This window comes from Scyliorhinus canicula, chromosome 9, assembly GCF_902713615.1.
Source record: "Scyliorhinus canicula chromosome 9, sScyCan1.1, whole genome shotgun sequence".
In the NCBI taxonomy this organism is placed as follows: domain Eukaryota; kingdom Metazoa; phylum Chordata; class Chondrichthyes; order Carcharhiniformes; family Scyliorhinidae; genus Scyliorhinus; species Scyliorhinus canicula.
The window spans coordinates 162,303,552-162,322,491 of record NC_052154.1 but is presented as its reverse complement, the minus strand read 5'-3'; positions in this window follow the sequence as shown (position 1 = coordinate 162,322,491).

Below are 18,940 nucleotides of genomic sequence, written 5' to 3'. Positions count from 1 at the left end.
TGGTATGGCAACGGCTCGGTCCAAGATCACAAGAAACTGCAGAGTGTGGTGAACTCAGCCCAACGCATCACACAAGCTTGCCACCCTCACATGGATTCTATATACACCTTCTGATGCCTCAGGAAGGCAAACAGCATTATCAGAGACCCCTCCAACCTAGGCATTACCTTCTTCTAGACCCTTCCATCAGGCAGAAGGTATCTGCACATCCAGACATAGGAACAGTTTCTTCCCCACAGCTACAAAACTCCTCAACGACTCCCCCTCGGACTGATCTGTTCCCTGTAAGAACACCATTCACGACACCCTATGCTGTTCTTGCTCATGTGTTTGCTTTGTGTGGCCCCTTGTTCCGCACTGTAACCAATCATTGTTTGTCGATGTACCATTTGTCAATGTACTCTGTTGATTTTTCTTTTTGTCTACTATGTACGTATTGTGCATGTTAACTCGGGCACAGGAAAATACTTTTCACTGTACTTCGGTACATGTGACAATAAATCAAATCAAATAATCTCAGTTCCTCTAGCCCTGATTCTCACTGGGGTACAGTTCCCTGCATTGACTCTCATCTGGGTACTGTTCTCCCACCACACTGACTATCACTAGGGTACAGATTCCCTCGTGTCGACTCCCATGAGGATATAATGGCCGTGATTCAGCAAAACAAATATGTCCGGTTTTGGGTCTGTTTAGCAGGGTATTTCTCAACGCCTGCAGTGTCGGGAAAGTCCCCACTATTCAACGGCGCTTTGCCATTTCTATTGACCTTGGCCAGGAATGACCTGTCAAGGCTGCACTTTAGTCATTTCCTGAACTGGTGAGCTCAGCTTTAACTAACTTACCACTTCTGGAGTCTTTGAGCCCACACCACACACATCCCTCGACACGACCCCTGGTACAGGCACCTGGAACCTGAGCACCTTAGCACTGCCAGCCTGGCATCATAAAGTGCCACCCTGGCAGTGCTAGGGTGGTGCTATTAGGATGCCTGTGTGGCAGTGCCAAGGTTCCAGCTGGCAATGCCAAGATGCCCAGTTGTCAGTGGGAGTGTCAGGGTGCCACCCTGCCCTGTCCCTGACCACTTGGGGGGGGGGGGGCTCCAATGGCCTGGGAGAATCCACAGATGCCTTTACGACCTGTCCATGTTTGTGTGGACCAGTACTAAACGTTCCCTGGTGTGGTCTCCCAGGCACACCAGGTGAGTCCCAGGAGAATCCAGCCCACCCAATGGCTCATTTAAATATGCTGATCTGGTTCTCGCCCAGCGCAGGCGAGATCCAGATCACGAGATTTGGTTGAATCTCGCTGGACATCCCGAGCGTCGCAAATCCCACAAGAGGCCTCTCGTGAGATTCAATGGTCTTGTCGTAGCACCAAGTTGGCTGTGACGAGGCCGTTACATTGCGCCCAATGACTCTGTTACTGACTCTGACTGGGGTACAGTTCTGCTGGTGGTGACTCTCACTGTTCCTCTGCGCTGTGTCAGTGACAATGGAGAGAGCGAACTTGAGTGAAAACAATGTGGGATGTCATCTAGTAAAGTGGTGATAGAGTCAGCGAGAGCGGACGGAGTGAGCCTGGCAGGAAGGCAAGGCCGGAAAGGCTGAACGCAGAACAATTGAAAAGAAAATTCAAAAATGGCAGCAGAGCGAGTGAATTGAGGTTACCTTCTGAGGAAGAATCATGGAGCCTGGAGATAGGCAAGCATGAACTTGAGAGTAGTGCAGTTGAGTGGCAGGTAAACAGGCAAACTGAGAGAATGTCTCCATTGGAGACACACGTCAAGGTAAAAGAGCACCAGCATCTGGGAGTAGGTAAACAAAAACATCTGAAGTGACAGCTACAAAAGGGAAGAAGCTGGCGAGGCGGTAACTGTTGAGTGTTCTTTTCAGATCAAATCAGTGACGAGGCACTTAACATTTTTTGCGCATTTTAGTACTTACCAGCAGTTAGTTTGTAGGAAAGGGGAAAAGAGCTTTGGAGAGGTTTGCGCAAACAGCATAAATGATATAGACTGATAATGGCAGAGCAGGCTGAGTGTCTGGTCTGCAACATGGGGGAGTTTGTGGATCACAAGGCCATCCTGAGCAAACACATTCACAGTAGCTGTCTCTATCTGTCATGAATCTCTCCAGCTCAATCATTGAGCTACAGTGGAAGATGGAGATTCATGAGGAAGGGGAAGGAATGTCTGGACAGGCTGCTCCAGTCTGTGATCACATCTCTCAGATTCATGAGAGGCTTGGTGTGACTGATAAGGTGTGAGATTGAAAAGAAACTGATCCTCCGCAACAGGTTCAATGCACTGGGGCCCAACGACATTGGGGAGAGTGGACAAGAAGTCCCGTTTAGATAACCACACGAACGAGGAGCTAAATTAAAGAACAGAATCTCTAGAGTTATAATCTTTGCCCTATTACCCAAGCCTCATTCAATTTGACATAGGGTTTAGAGAGGTGAACATATGCTGGAGGAAGAGCGTGGGACAGATGGGTTCCAGTTCAACCACGGCTGGGATAGAAATAAACTTTAGCATTGGGATAGACTCCAACTGTATCAGCCGAGAAGCAGCATCATAGCGGAAAGGATAAGTAAGTAGTCACAAGGACTTTGAACGAGTAACCAGGTGGATGAGGGTGGAGGTAGGATTCAGATGGAAAAAACAGTATAGAAATTGGTTTGAAAACAAACCAAAGAGAAGAGGGAAGAACCAGACGTTGTGCTTTAGGCACTGTTGGTAAAAGAAAAGATGTAAAATAAATAAATAAATCAGGAGAAGAAATTTTAAAATTATCCGTGTAAACCATTAGAGCAGGGGCAATTTTATCATGGCCAAGCCACCTAACCTGCACATCTTTGGACTGTGGGAGAAAACCGGAGCACCCGGAGGAAACGCAAGCAGACACAGGAAGAACGTGCAAACTCGACACAGTCACCTGATGTCGGAATTGAACCCAGGTCCCTAGTGCTGTGAGGCAGCAGTGCTAACCACTTTGCCAAATGTATACACACACAGACACACGTGCATATGCACACACATACATACACACACATTTATATGTGCACATATGCACGTAGGCTTGCACATATGAACACAAATACATTCACTGATCAATACACACGCACGTATGCACGCACACACACACACCGACACATTCATACACACATCTATACACACACACATACATACTTTGATTGTTCTTGAAGCATAGAGTTTATACATTGAAGCCAATTTAGATTCAGTAGATCTTGGTCAGCTGTAAAAGATGTTGCAATTATTACAAGATCGTGGTTCTGATGACTTCTTGAACTGGGCAACACTCTTCCTTCAAGATAGAGAGAGGGCGAGTGGCCACCCTTCATCCTTTTTCTGCTACTGAAGTCTTTGTTAACACCACCTGTGTAACTTGCAATCTCTCTCAAGTGGCCGGGCAGCCTTGCCTTGAAATACCTCACTTATTATGTATTTCCAAAAGGTCTTGGCCGAAATCCCGGCCAAGTGTTGACACTGGAGTAAACACCAGAGTGGTGTACGCCGGCGTCAACGGGCCTTCTGGCCCAGTTATTCTCCGGATATCAGGGGGATAGAACAGCAACGGAGTGCTGTGCACTGCTCCGGCGCCGAAAGCCAGCCCTGCACAGCTGGTGTGGGTCCTCGCATGCACGTGATGGCCGTCTCCGTGCTGGCGGATGCACGTGGTTGCCGTCTTCGCACCGGCCCCCGCCCAACATGGAGGAGCCCTACAGGGGCCCGGTGCGGAGGAGCAGAGACCCCACCCTGGAATGAACGCGCCCGCCGATCGGTAGCTCCCGGTCACGGACCTGGCCACCGCGGAGGCCCCCCCGGAGTCGGAACCCCCACCACCCCACCAGGACGGCCCCCGCAGGTAGAACGCCGAGGTCCCGCCTGGCGGGACTATATGCAAACGACGCCGGTGGAACTCGTCGGGCACTCAGCCCGTTGAGCGCAGAGAATTGCCGCGGGGGCCACTTTCAACGGCCCCTGACCGCCGCCTCGGCGATCGGGCGGCGCGATTGCTGCCAATTCTCTCGTTGCCAGAGAATTGCCTCCCATCGTCGGAGCGGCGTGGCGGGATTCTTGCGCCACCCCCCCCCCCCCCCCCCCCCCCCGGGCGATTCTCCGACGAGGCACGGGCTCGGAGAATTCCGGCACTTTTATTTGTCTCTCTGTCTCTGGCTGCCATTGTTTCAATATTCAGTATTTTACATTTTAATGTCCCTTCCTTCGACAGTTACAAGTTTTGATTGATGGCTAGATTATAGGAAATTCTCTCTTTACACTCCCTTGAGGGTGATTTGTTTGTTTCTCAACTCCACCTTGCAATGTGGCCTTGCATTATTAAGCAACTTGCCCTGTGTCAGCTCAAATTGCAAAATTCCCAGCCAGTTTATGTTAAAATTCATTTTTTGGGGATGTGGACTTCACTTGGGAAGGCCAATATTTGTCGACCAGCCCTAATTGCCCTTGAGACGGTGGTGGTGAACTTCCTTCTTGACTCGCTCAGTCCATGTGATATTGGTCCACCTAATGTTCTATTTGGAAGGGAGTTCCAGGATTTTGACCAAGCAACAAGTGAAGGAACGGCGATAAGTTAGGATGGTAAGTGACTTGAAGGGGAATTTCCACGTGGTGGTGTCCCCATGTATCTGCTGCTTTGTCCTTCTAGATGGTGGTGGTTGTGGGTTTGGAAGCTGCTGCCTAAAGAGTCATGGTGAGTTTTTGCTGTGCATCTTGTAGATGGTACACACTGCTGCTACTATCGGTGGTGGAAGGAGAAAATGTTTGTGGAAGGGGTGTCAACCAAGCTGGTTGCTGGATGGTGTCGAACTTCTTGAATATTGTTGGAGCTGCACTCATCCAGGCCAATGGGGAGTATTCCAACACATGCCTGGCTTGTGCCTTGTGGGTGGTAGACAGGCTTTGAGGAGTCTGGTGGTGAGTTACTCGCTACAGGATTCCTAACCTCTGACCTGCTCTTGTATCCACAGTATTTATATGGCTAGTCCACTTCAGTTTCTGGTCACTGGTAACCCCCAGGATGTTGATAGTGGGGGTTCAATGATGGTAGTGTCATTCAATATCATGGGGCGATGGTTTGATTCTCTCTTATTGGAGATGGTCATTGCCTGGCACCTTTGAGACGGAAATATTACTTCCCACTTATCAGCCCAAGCCTGGCTATTGACCAGGTCATTCTGCATGTGGACTGCTTCAGTATCTGAGGAGTCACAAATAGTGCTGAACATTGTGTAATCATCAGCGAACCTCGACCTTACGTTGGAAGGAAGGTCATTGATGAAGCAGCTGAAGATGGCTGGGCCTAAGACACGACGGTGAGGAACTTCTGCAATGATGTCCCAGGACTGAGAAGTTGAAAGTTAAAAAGTGATACTTTCAAAAAGTAAAGTGCATAGCCTTGTGACAAGTTCCACCCCATCCTTCATACTCAAACAAAAGCAAACCAACCATCTCACAATAAGCCAGAATTTACAAACAAACCATGTGATTATGAACTCACGTACATTGGGGAAGCAATGCCGGAGTCGACACACTAGAGTCTAGTGTGTCAAAGAAATATGTATCAATTACCTTGCGTGGAAACACCAAAACAACTTCTTTGTTTACGATTGTTTGGACTGTGAATTCTCAGAAAATGGATTGCTTTCCCTTGAGAGAAAACGGAGGAAATAGATATTATAGGGGTAACTTAGCAAAAGCTCTTTGAATCGCATTTCTAAATCCAATTCAATAAATAAGGTTCTCCCATGACCTTGCGCGCTTCGTGCGACGTGCATGAAGAGCGATGGCGCGGTGATTATGTAATAACTACACAATAAAGACCTTTTTTACCCAAACAAAATTATTTACTCAAAATAACATCTGAAACATAAACTACATATGTTTACCTGATGGAAAATCCAAAAAAATAAAAATCGAAAATTTGGACCCAGACCTCCTCAGTCGCGCTCAATTGCCCCCCTTAAAAATCAAATCGCCCCCCTGTGGGGCGTATGCCCCACGTTGGGAACCACTGCACTAGACTCAAGGAACATCAAATCTGTTTCATGCACAATGAATTGGACGAGTCAGCTACCTTCAAATGTGCTCAACTTAGTAACCGCCGCATCTCATCATCCAACTCTGTATTTATCTCATGTATCACACATTGGCGTACAAGATGTGTCAGAGAAGTCAATGGAGATCTACCAACACCAAACCGTTCCCCAAGAAAGCGGACTTCTCAATAGTGGTATCTGGCCATCCTTACTGAAAAAACAGATTGCCATCCATTCTGCACAATAAATCAATCAACAAATCAGCAGAAAAAATGTTAACATGCACAAACTGATTGCAGACATAACAGCCTGACTAATCGGCAGTAAGGTCCCACCCATATTCCCATTCCCACTTTGTATACCTACCTCCTAAACCTGTACCAATTATTCCACCAGCTGAGTGACAGAGTAGGCTTCCTGAAATGTTTTCTGAGGAACTCAGTTAAGGTAAGAACTGTTTTTCAGAACAGCCTTCACATGGTATAACAGAAAAATAATCTTTCTAAAATGGCAGACATTTGAATAATTATATGTTGAAAAATTACTTTATGGTAGGGGAAGAAGTCAGCATGTCAGACATCCCACGGAAATTAATCTTGATTAAGGAACTGGGACTCGTGAAAAGAATAATAGCAGTAAACAACGACAAATATCCAGGACCAGATAGTTCTATTCCTTTGTTTTAAAGGAAGTAGGTTAGAACATTGTAGATGTCATTGTTATAATCTTCCAAAGTTCTCATGATTCAGGAATCATTCCTTTAGATTGTAAAATTGGGCATGTCACTGGGTACTGACTCTCACTGAGGTACAGTTCCCCAGCACTGACAATTACGGGTTACAGTTCCCTGGCTCTGACTCTTACTGGGTTACAATTCCCCTGGCACTGAACACACTGGGTTACAGTTCCCTTTGCACTGACTTTCAACTGGGGCTGGTTTAGCACATGGTTAAATCACTGGTTTTGAAAGCAGACCAAGGCAGGCCAGCAGCACGGTTCAATTTCCGTACCAGCCTCCCCGAACAGGCGCCGGAATGTGGCGACTAGGGGCTTTTCACAGTAACGTCATTTGAAGCCTATTTGTGACAATAAGCGATTTTCATTTTCATTTCATTTTTCACTGGGTTGTAAATCCTCTGGCAGTGACTCTCACTGAAGTTCAGTTTGCTCATTAACACTCATTAGTATACAATTCCCTGGTGCTGACACTCACTGGGTTACATTTCCCATGGTGCTGACTGTCACTGGGTTACAGTTCCTTAGACACTTACTCTCACTGGGTTACATTTCACATGCTGCTGACTCTCACTGGAGTACAGTTCCTCAGGCACTGGAGTCCAATTCCCTAGTGCTAACTCTCACTGGAATACAGTTCCTCAGGCACTGACTCTCATTGGAGTTCAATTCCCTGGTGCTGACTCTCACTGGAACACAGTTCCTCAGGCACTGACTCTCATTGGAGTTCAATTCCCTGGTGCTAACTCTCACTGGATTACAGTTCCTCAGGCATTGACTCTCATTGGAGTCCAATTCCCTGGTGCTGACTCTCACTGGAGTACAGTTCCACTGGTGTTTACCCTTACTGGAGTACAGTTCCTTAGGCACTGACTGTCACTGGAGTACAATTCCCCTGGTGCTGACTCTCACTGGAGTACAGTTCCACTGGTGTTAATCCTTACTGGAGTACAGTTCCTTAGGCACTGACTGTCACTGGAGTACAATTCTCCTGGTGCTGACTCTCACTGGAGTACAGTTCCACTGGTGTTAATCCTTACTGGAGTACAGTTCCTTAGGCACTGACTGTCACTGGAGTACAATTCCCCTGGTGCTGACTCTCATTGAGGTTCAGTTCCCCTGGTGTTAACTCTCACTGGAATAACGTTCCTTTACACTGCTGCACTGTAGTACATGTTGCAGATGTTGACTCTCACTGTGTTAACAAAACCTCCTTTTGTTGAAATAAACATAGGACCTCTGTAAACTTTTTGCTCTTTTCTACCTTTTTCTAAACATCAAAGCACTTGAACGTGTATGTGATAATCTTTCAACACTTTACACATATTCTATCCACCCCATTCCCTCCTCACACTGCTTCGCTTTTCCAACACTGCAACCATTACAAATATGGAGCAAAAAATGCAAAATATCAATGAGTGCTGATCCTAGGATTCTCTGGGAAGCTAGGGAGGAGATTGCTGAGCCTTTGGCTTTGATCTTTAAGTCATCTTTGTCTACAGGAATAGCGCCAGAGGACTGGAGGATAGCAAATGTTGCCCCCTTGTACAAGAAGGGGAGTAGAGATAACCCCGGTAACTATAGGCCAGTGAGCCTTACTTCTGTTGTGGGAAATCTCTTGGAAACGTTTATAAGAGATAGGATGTATAATCATCTGCAAAGGAATAATTTGATTAGAGATAGTCAACATGGTTTTGTGAAGGGTAGGTCGTGCCTCATAAACCTCATTGAGTTCTTCGAGAAGGGGACCAAACAGGTGGATGAGGGTAAAGCAGTTGATGTGATGTATATGGATTTCAGTAAAGCGTTTGATAAGGTTCCCCACGGTAGGCCAATGCAGAAAATACAGAGGCATGGGATTCAGGGTGATTTAGCAGTTTGGATCAGAAATTGGCTAGCTGATAGAAGACAAAGAGTGGTGGTTGATGGGAAATGCTCTGACTGGTGTCCAGTTACTAGTGGTGTGCCACAAGGATCTGTTTTGGGGCTGTTGCTGTTTGTCATTTTTATAAATGACCTGGAGGAGGGCGTAGAAGGATGGGTGAGTAAATTTTCAGATGACACTAAAGTCGGTGGAGTTGTGGACAGTGCAGAAGGATGTTACAAGTTACAGAGAGACATAGATAAGCTGCAGAGCTAGGATGACAGGTGGCAAATGGAGTTTAATGCAGAAAAGTGTGAGGTGATTCATTTTGGAAGGAATAACAGAAAGGCAGAGTACTGGGCTAATGGTAAGATTCTTGGTAGTGTGGACGAGCAGAGAGATCTCGGTGTCCATGTCCATAGATCCTTGAAAGTTGCCACCCAGGTTGAGAGGGTTGTTAAGAAGGCGTACGGTGTGTTAGCTTTTATTGGTAGAGGAATTGAGTTTCGGAGCCATGAGGTCATGTTGCAGTTGTACAAAACTCTGGTGCGGCCGCATTTGGAGTATTGTGTGCAGTTCTGGTCGCCACATTATAGGAAGGATGTGGAAGCATTGGAAAGGGTACAGAGGAGATTTACAAGAATGTTGCCTGGTATGGAGGGAAGATCATATGAGGAAAGGCTGAAGGACTTGAGGCTGTTTTCGTTAGAGAGAAGAAGGTTAAGAGGGGACTTAATTGAGGCATACAAGATGATCAGAGGATTAGATAGGGTGGACAGTGAGAGCCTTTTCCTCGGATGATGATGTCCAGCACGAGGGGACATAGCTTTAAATTGAGGGGAGATAGATATAGGACAGATGTCAGAGGTAGGTTCTTTACTCAGAGAGTAGTAAGGGTGTGGAATGCCCTGCCTGCAACAGTAGTGGACTCGCCAACACTAAACGCATTCAAATGGTCATTGGATAGGCATATGGACGATAAGGGAATAGTGTAGAGGGACTTTAGAGGGGTTTCACAGGACGGAGCAACATCGTGGACCGAAGGGCCTGTACTGCGCTGTAATGTTCTATGTTGTGTTAGAATGTGATAATTAAGGATAAATAGATTGGTTTGTTGCTTTTGTTGGCTAGGCAATGATGTAACAAGACATATGAGATGGGAAGAGGTCCATTCAAATGCAATGGCAACAGGAGGTGAGAAAGTCATGATAGAAAGGCGCATGGTACAATATGCACTAACCGACCTAAAATCTGAAATAATGGTGCACAATAGTCTCGTCTTTAGCTTAGTGATTAAGGTGCCCTAAAGTGTTCTGTAAAAACATATTTGCGTGTCTCTTTTTAAACTAGTACCAGTTTTTTTATTTACTAAGTTGGAGGTGCCTTGTTACAGATAGCTCCTTCCTAGTTCAAGAAAAAATATTTTAATTAAATAGAAACCTTCTTGTAAGTTAAGAGGCATGTTAATAATATGATGGCAGAAATCTTTAAAGAATAATAAATGGATAGATGCCAGTGTTACAATCATGAATTGCAGGATTGCCTCTGATGCTGAGTGCGCTGAAAGCCTTAACAAAATGTTTGAAGTGTCTTGCTGTGTAAAAATGATTTACAATTCCCTTGAACTTAAGGCAAATTTGCTGCTAAAAAAAAATTATGTTTGAAATAAAAGCAAATTGTGCCCGGAGGATCAACTTCTTTAGAACAAAGATCACCCAGAAGCAGAAAATGTTTTTTTTTCAAAGCAGCCACCAACTCTGGTATGCAGAAACAGCCATTGTAGAACTCTGTATATCAAAGTGATGATAATTATCATCAGTTCATTGAAATGTCAATCTTTTTAGCTGAGCTCAAGAAAAATGAATACTTGCTTCCGGAGTTCAGATGCTGAACAGGTGTTGTAATAAATGTGACAAGAGTAAAGATTTTGACGTGTTCACATCAAGGACCGCTGACAAAATGCTTTCTTTTTTCCAGACCCTTTTCAACACCGCCATCCCACAACAGTTCTTGAAGGTGTAGGCGAGCTGACAATTCCAGTAACCTGCGCAAAAAAATCATCTTCCATGAGTGTCAAACCTTCCAAGCATCATAACCCAGTCTATCCCTGTCTTAAATTGACATGCAGGCAGATAGACTTTCAGTAGGGGCCAGTGGACAGAATTCGGAATGGGAATGCTACCCATATTTCTTACCTCGCCCCAGCCAAGTACATCAAAGGCAATGTGAGTGCTCCAGAATTGGCCACAGCTCAGGATCAGGTAGCTTTCCCGCTCTTCAGGAAAAAAATTACAAGTTGGAGAGGTGAGATCAGCAAGGGTTGGAAAGCCTGGTGTTCATCACGGGAGGCAGAGGGAGATCATAGGCAGAGGTGAGGAGAGGGGTCATCCATGATATTGAGGCATCTAATTATGGGGGGTGATGTTGATTTTTGCGGGACGGGAACTTAGCTTCATTCACAAGGAGGGAAACATGTTAGCTGCTGGTCTAAGAGAAGCATTCCTACTGCTCCTGACCCACAAGCAGTGCTGGAAAAGCACTTCTATTTTGCATTCAGCAGGTCTCATCACCCCTTTAGCTACCAGGTTTTCCAAGACCCTGGAAACCTGATTGGCAAACATTTAAGCAGGAAGAGAGTTAAAATCTGAGGCATGCAGCTTCATTAAAGTTCCTTAAATGAGCTGGCAACTCCTGGGAGAAGTTTGGTCATCCACCCTCTCACCTCTGTTAAAATCAAAAGCTTAGATCAGTTTTAAGAATTTAAAATTTTTTATCATTCCTCCTAAATTAAGCCCATCTGTTTTGGGGGTTAAAATTGCCTCTCACTTTCTGATGTCTCTTGATTCACCCCCCACATTACATAAGAACATAAGAACTAGGAGCAGGAGTAGGCCATCTGGCCCCTCGAGCCTGCTCCGCCATTCAATGAGATCATGGCTGATCTTTTGTGGACTCAGCTCCACTTTCCGGCCCGAACACCATAACCCTTAATCCCTTTATTCTTCAAAAAACTATCTATCTTTACCTTAAAAACATGTAATGAAGGAGCCTCAACTGCTTCACTGGGCAAGGAATTCCATAGATTCACAACCCTTTGGGTGAAGAAGTTCCTCCTAAACTCAGTTCTAAATCTACTTCCCCTTATTTTGAGGCTATGCCCCCTAGTTCTGCTGTCACCCGCCAGTGGAAACAACCTGCCCGCATCTATCCTATCTATTCCCTTCATAATTTTAAATGTTTCTATAAGATCCCCCCTCATCCTTCTAAATTCCAACGAGTACAGTCCCAGTCTACTCAACCTCTCCTCATAATCCAACCCCTTCAGCTCTGGGATTAACCTAGTGAATCTCCTCTGCACACCCTCCAGCGCCATGTCCAACATAAAACACACCAACATCTTCCATTCAGAGCCACACATACCCTCCTATTATTTCACCGTGCCTTTTTGCACTGTGAGAGCAAGAGTGGGGTACTTGCCTGAAAATATTTGCTGCAGAGCCTGCAACTTGAAGCATGATTAGAATGGAATTGTTTAAGCTTCTGGGCCTCTTTCTTCAACACCATGTCGGAGATACTCAATGTTGATTTGGTCCATGCCCGCTGGTGGCCAAATTTGGGGCATCGGACTCGCCGGTGCTTCAGTCGGGGTGAAGGCGGATGTTCTCACCTTCGCCCTGTTGATAACCCGGAGATAGTTCTACTTGGGCGGATGTCCCCTATTCCACCCATTGCATCGGCTTAGTTAGGTGGCCTCATGTCTTTCCGACATAGGGAGATAGTTAAATGCACCATTAGAGGGTCAGTAGAAGGGACCTACCTAAAATGGCAGCCATTCTTTTTTTTTAAGGAGCTAGTCACCATCAGCTGTTCAGGGATTTAGTTTAGGTTTTGGGGTTGAAGTTAATGTACCATTAAATAAAAGAATGGAATTGTTGAATGACATTTGATTGTGAATTAATCCCTTGCATTTGTATCGGCAAAGGAACAATCACCATTGTCAGCAGCAAGGAATTCCCTGTAAGAACACTATTCACGATGCCCTATGCTGCTCTGGCTCATGTATTTGCTTTGTTTGGCCCCCTTGTTCTGCACTGTAACCAATCACTGTTTGCCGATGTACCATTTGTCAATGTTCTCTGCTGATTATTCTTTTGTCTACCAGGTACGTATTGTGTACGTTCCCTCAGCCGCAGAAAAATACTTTTCACTGTACTTCGGTACATATGACAATAAATCAAATCAAATCAAAATCAAATCAAATCAGATGTAATGGAAATGTATATTATTTCTTGTTTTGGCCACATGACAATTTCCATGTTGTCAAACAACATGTCTAAAATCATGGATAAGTTCATGTTTCCCTCAATTTAATATTGCAAAGCAGGAGCTCCAATCCAGATACCATTTATCTTATTTCTGTTTGTGGTAGCTGGCCATGTACAAATTGGCTGATGCACCTATTCACAAAGCAATAGTATTCTATAGGCATATAAATAGTAAAAGAGTGGTTTGGTGGGACTGACCTTTGATCAAAAAGTTCAGAAGCATGAATGGTTTAAAATTAATGAAGAGGAATTGGATAGCCTGTCTGTTCTTTGAGCTGATAAAGCACCAAGATCCAATGAAATATATCCAAGGTTACTCAGGGAAGTGTGAGTGGAATCATCAAATCTTCCTTAGACTGATGGATAGTGCCAAGAGGACTGAAGAATTGTAAATTCAAAAGCAGGATGTAAAGATAAACTCAGCAACTTTAGACCAGTCAATTTAATTTCACTGGAGGGGAAGATTTAGAAGTGATTGAGAACTTCTGGTGGCATTATGTACGGGGAAGACGTGCACGAGGTGGCTCCTGCTAGGGTGCTATTTTAGCCCTTTTTGCCCAGTTTCTGGGGGTATTTTCATTTAAAAACCCACTCGTGTAATGGAATAAATTGTCTACATAAAGGAAAAGCCCAGGAAGACCAAGGGGAAAAAGCCTGAAAGTAGAAGTTCATCAGCTGAATCGAAGGCTTCTCGGGGCTGGTCGGTGGTGGAAATGGCAAACACAGCTTCTGTTACTCCGGCCATTCCATTAACAGCCAAAATGCTTACCAGCATCTTGGCAGTGAAATTTGAAAAGCAACGGGGGGTAATGTCGAGGGACCTCTGTGAGTCGATGGAAGAGGCCATGGCTTTGGAGAAGACCAACGAGGCAGTAAAAGCGCATGGTGCCATGATACAAGGCATATAGAGGTTTCTCTTTCAAGACATAGCACCCGTTCACTTATTAAGATGGCCCTCAACTTCTCAAACACCTCTTGAGTCTGCAGAGTACATAATTTTAGTTTGCTTCCGTAGCACATTGGTTAAAGATACTGCTACAGTACTGACGTTCAGTACAAATTTCTACAGAATCTGCACATACCCAGGGACTTCAATTTCCCGTTTGGTTTGGGGAGTGGGGAAGTCCAACAATGCCCTTAATTTAGCCGTTCTGGGCACCACTTGCCCCAGTCCCACCACATGGCCTCAATAGGTGATGTTTGCCTTGGTAAACTCCACTTTTGGTTAAATCTGTGAGTAGCCTGGCCAACTCCAGTTGTCGGGATAGCTCCTCAAATTGCTCAATATGTTCTTTCCAGCTGTCACTATACACTATCACATTGTCCAAGTAGACCCCACAACACTCCAGCCACAGACTTGGGACATAAGCCGTTGCAATGTTGCGGGTGCATTTTTGAGTCTCGGCATTGAAGCAACCCTCGGGGCATTACAAAAGCAGATATCTCCCTCGCCCTGGGTGTTAACGGGACCAGTCAATCTTTGACAGGAAGGAGGCAATACCTATTCTATCAATGCAATCTTCCAATCTCGGAAGTGGATTTGAATCTGTTTTAGTGATAGCATTTATTTTCTGGTAATATATGCCGAACTATGTGGTTCCATTTGGTTTGGGCACTAATACTACCGGCGAACTCCAATTACTCGTACTGGGCTCAATTAAGTTGTTTACCAACATATATTGGATCTCTATCTCTAACTGAGCCAGTTTTCAGAGTTTTAGATAAGGTGGATGTGGCTTTATTGGTACAGCGTTTCTCATGTCCATATCATGAACACTACCCTGGACAAGCGCGCATCAATTCCAGCCCTACGTACCCTGGAGTCACAACACAAGTGAATTAACCAATAATTCTTGTAAACATTCCAGACGTCTTTGGCCTTTAGCTGTCCAATAATTACAGTCACTAAGTTTGTACGTTCATAGAACATACAGTGCAGAAGGAGGCCATTTGGCCCATCGAGTCTGCACCGACCCACTTAAGCTCTCACTTCCACCCTATCCCCGTAACCCAATAACCCCTCCTACTCCTCCTGACGTTTTGCACACTAAGGGCAATTTAGCATGGCCAATCCACCTAACCTGCACATCTTTGGACTGTGGGAGGAAACCGGAGCACCCGGAGAAAACCCACGCAGACACGGGGAGAACGTGCAGACTCCGCACAGACAGTGACCCAGCGGGGAATAGAACCTGGGACCCTGGCGCTGTGAAGCCATAGTGCTATCCACTTGTGCTACCCTGCTTCCCAAATTCAATACAATTGCTGCTTATTTATACCAAGAACCATGCAGCAAATTCAACTGGATAACAACAAGCTAATACTTACTACCCTGATTAACTGTCCCACCCTCTACCAACACACAAAGACAGATAAACACAGAAGAGTGGAAAGAGGTAAAAATAATAAGGATGAAGGTCAACAGATAAGAATCTTTTCTTCCAATGGTGGATCGTCAGCATACTTGATGATTAAAGTCTCTGGTTTGAAGCTGGTAATGGTCTTCCGAGAAGAGTCAGTCATTCGGGGACCTTGCAGTTTGGAAAGAGAATGTAGCACTCACAAGCAGCAGGCTTTCTGGAGAGACACTAATTCTCATCAAACTGGGCTTTTCACTCGAGCTTTACATTCAGGCCTATATCTTTTTGAAGATATTTTGGGCGGGATTCTCCCTACGCGGCGGGGCGGGGGTTCCCGGCGTACTGGAGTGGCGTCAACCACTCCGGTGTCGGACCTCCCCAAAATTCCGCACCTTTAGGGGCCAAGCCCTCACATTGAGGGGGTAGGCCCGCGCCGGAGTGGTTTCCGTGGCATGAACGGCCTTTGGCGCCATGCCAGCTGGGGCCGAAAGAACTTCGCCGGCCGCCGTAAGTCCGCACACGCGCCGGAGCATCAGCGGCTGCTGACGTCATCCCGGCGTATGCGCAGCAGAGTGGGTCCCTTCCGCGTCCGCCATGGTGAAGAACATGGCGAAGGCGGATGAAAAAGAGTGCCCCCCACGGCACAGGCCTACCCGCCAATCGGTGGGCCCCGATCACGGGCCAGGCCACCGTGGGGGCACCCCCCGGGGTCAGATCCCCCCCCTCCCCCCAGGACCCGAGCGCCTGCCCGCGCCGCCAATCCCGCCAGTACCAGAGGTGGTTTAATCCACGCCGGCGGGAGAGGATTGTCAGCGGCGGGACTTCGGCCCATCGCGGGCCGGAGAATCGCCGCGGGGGGCCCGCCGACCGGCGCGGCACGATTCCCGCCCCCGCCGATTCTCGGGGGCGGAGAATTCGGGACACGGCGGGTGCAGGATTGACGCTGGCCCCCGGCGATTCTCCGACCCAGCGGGGGGGGGGGGGTCGGAGAACCCCGCCCTTTATTTCACAGCAGTCCTTGCTCTCAGCTTGTGCTTTGACTTCATGCCTTTGCAGACACAAGAGCATGGCACTCAGATTCAGCCCTCACAGTGATCCTCTGAAGGTCTTTTTGGAGAGAGTTATATCGAATCTTCCACCCAGGCTGCCAGAATCGAAAGTGAAACCAAACTGGAGCCTCGTGACTCTGAAAACATTCCAGTGGGATCAGATCCAGTCACCACCTGTTATCGGGCATTACACAACCTTTTGGGGGAATTCATTGACCACCAGCCAAATCAATCAAACCGAGTCATCACTGACATTGGCTAGTCTGCAATCACCAGCCTAAAGCAGCACAGCGTTCTAGAATCTTCTGTTTGAATTAGAAGCACGCGCCACTGTTTACATCTGTTTGAATTAAAGATACAGGCTGCCTTAAAGACACATGTCCATAAATCACCCATGGATCAAAAATGTAACAGCAAAAAATAAAAGAGAGGGGAAATAAGGGAATAAACAGGGAATAAACAAGAATGGCCCTTATAGAGGAGAGAGTGGGTTACTCTGTGATTGTGATTTCAGACCATACCCCACTATTTGTGGATTTGGCCCTAAAGTCTGGTCCCTCCCAACATCCGCCAAAGAAATTGGATACAGCATTGTTAGCGGACAAGAGATTTTGCTAATGTATATTATAATCTTTATTAGTGTCACAAGTAGGCTTACATTAACACTGCAATGAAGTTACTGTGAAAAGCCCCTAGTCGCCACATTCCAGCACCTGTTCGGGTACACCAAGGGAGAATTTAGAATGTCCAATTCACCTAACAGCACGTCTTTGGACTGTGAAGGAAACCGGAACACCCAGAGGAAACCCATGCAGACACAGGGAGAACGTGCAGACTGCACACAGACAGTAACCCAAGTGGGAATCGAACCTGGGACCCTGGAGCTGTGAAGCAACAGTGCTAACTACGTGCTACTGTGCTCGGGGAACACATTAAATTTAGTGAAAGTGGGTTTATCTCATCTTCTACGATGTGAGAAGCCCTTAAGGTGATTATTAGGAGGGTGATAATTTCTTACAAAGCATGCATGGAAAGGACTGCAGGGGTGGAGCAGAGGCTTGTAGCTTCCATCCCTGAGATGGAGCATCAGTAATGACACAATTTGAATTACTATCAACGGGTAAGGAGGTGAGCCAGCTGCAGCGTTCAAGGGTTTATTTTATGAGCATGGCGAGAAGGCCAGTCACCTTTTAGCTCATCAGCTGAGATGGCAGACAGCTTCCCAGGAGATTGTGCAGGTAAGGGGCTCGAGTGGCAATCCGGGATCCTCTTAATGTCAATGTGGTTTTTAAAACATTTTATCGGGATCTCTGTAGGTCGGAGCCCCCGGTGGAGAGTTTGAACATGACAGATTGTTCTGGATGGGTTATCCATCCCAGTGATGGCGAGGAGAGGCAGGAAGAGCTGAAATCCCCATTGGGCTCAAAGGAAATTTGGAAATGTATTGGGTTGATCCAGACGGATAAAGCTCCTGGCCCTGATGTATTTCCCATTGAATTTTACGAGAAGCTTGCAGAACAATTGATCCCTCTAATTTTAGATGTGCTTCATGACTCCTTGTCCTCGGTTCATTGCCTGTTACACTTACATTTCCCTGATCCTGAAGAAGGACCAGGATCCCATGGAATGTGGGTTGTATCGACCTATTTCACTTTTGAATGCAGATGCTAGATTAATCGCAAAAGTGCTGGCACTGTGGTTTGAGCCCTGCCTCCCAGAGGTCATCTCGGAAGACCAGACAGGCTCCATCAAGGGTCGGCAATTGTCGGCCAATATATATTGGCTCTTTTTAGCCACTTGCACGACAGGAGGTCAGCAGTATCTCTGTGAATTGAGTGCAGCACCCATTTAAGAGGGGCAGACTGCCTTTAAGAGGCTCAGGCTGGCTGAAACAGGTTCTACTTATGCCCTTCACTCGGCCCTCTGTTGAGTTTTCAACCAGGCAGTCGCGCGGATCATGCTTGACTGAATGCCACTGTTGTGCATTCAAAGCGGCACGGCAGTACAGTGGTTAGCACTGTTGCTTTACAGTTCCAGGGCCCCAGGTTCGATTCCTGGCTTGGGTCATTGCCTGTGTGGAGTCTGCACGTTTTCCCCGTGTCTAACAACGGGTAGTCTAACATTGTAGCCTGTAGTGTTAGGATCTTCGAAATAAAGCTCTACATTTTGGTTCAACCTCGAAGGTTTGCAGACTCAATCTTGAATTCACCACATAAAAACCACCGACAAGGTAGGCGAACAGCTTTTGTAGGCACCTGAAGAAAACCTGAAGAATAACTGAAGGCTTTGCTATATAAAAGCTGGCAACAGGGGAACCAAACAATGTTTGCAGCCACCGGAGGAACTGAACAATCTGAGAGAAGCTTGCCACGCACTCCACCCAAAACAAACTCGGAACCGATGAGAAGCGAGTACCTTGCAACAAGAAATTTCGAGCTGGAAGAGTTGCAAACCACAAGGGGAAACAGGCTGAGCTTGGATTATGCCTTGTTTTGGGGAGAAAGAAAGCAAGATAGTGCTGAACAT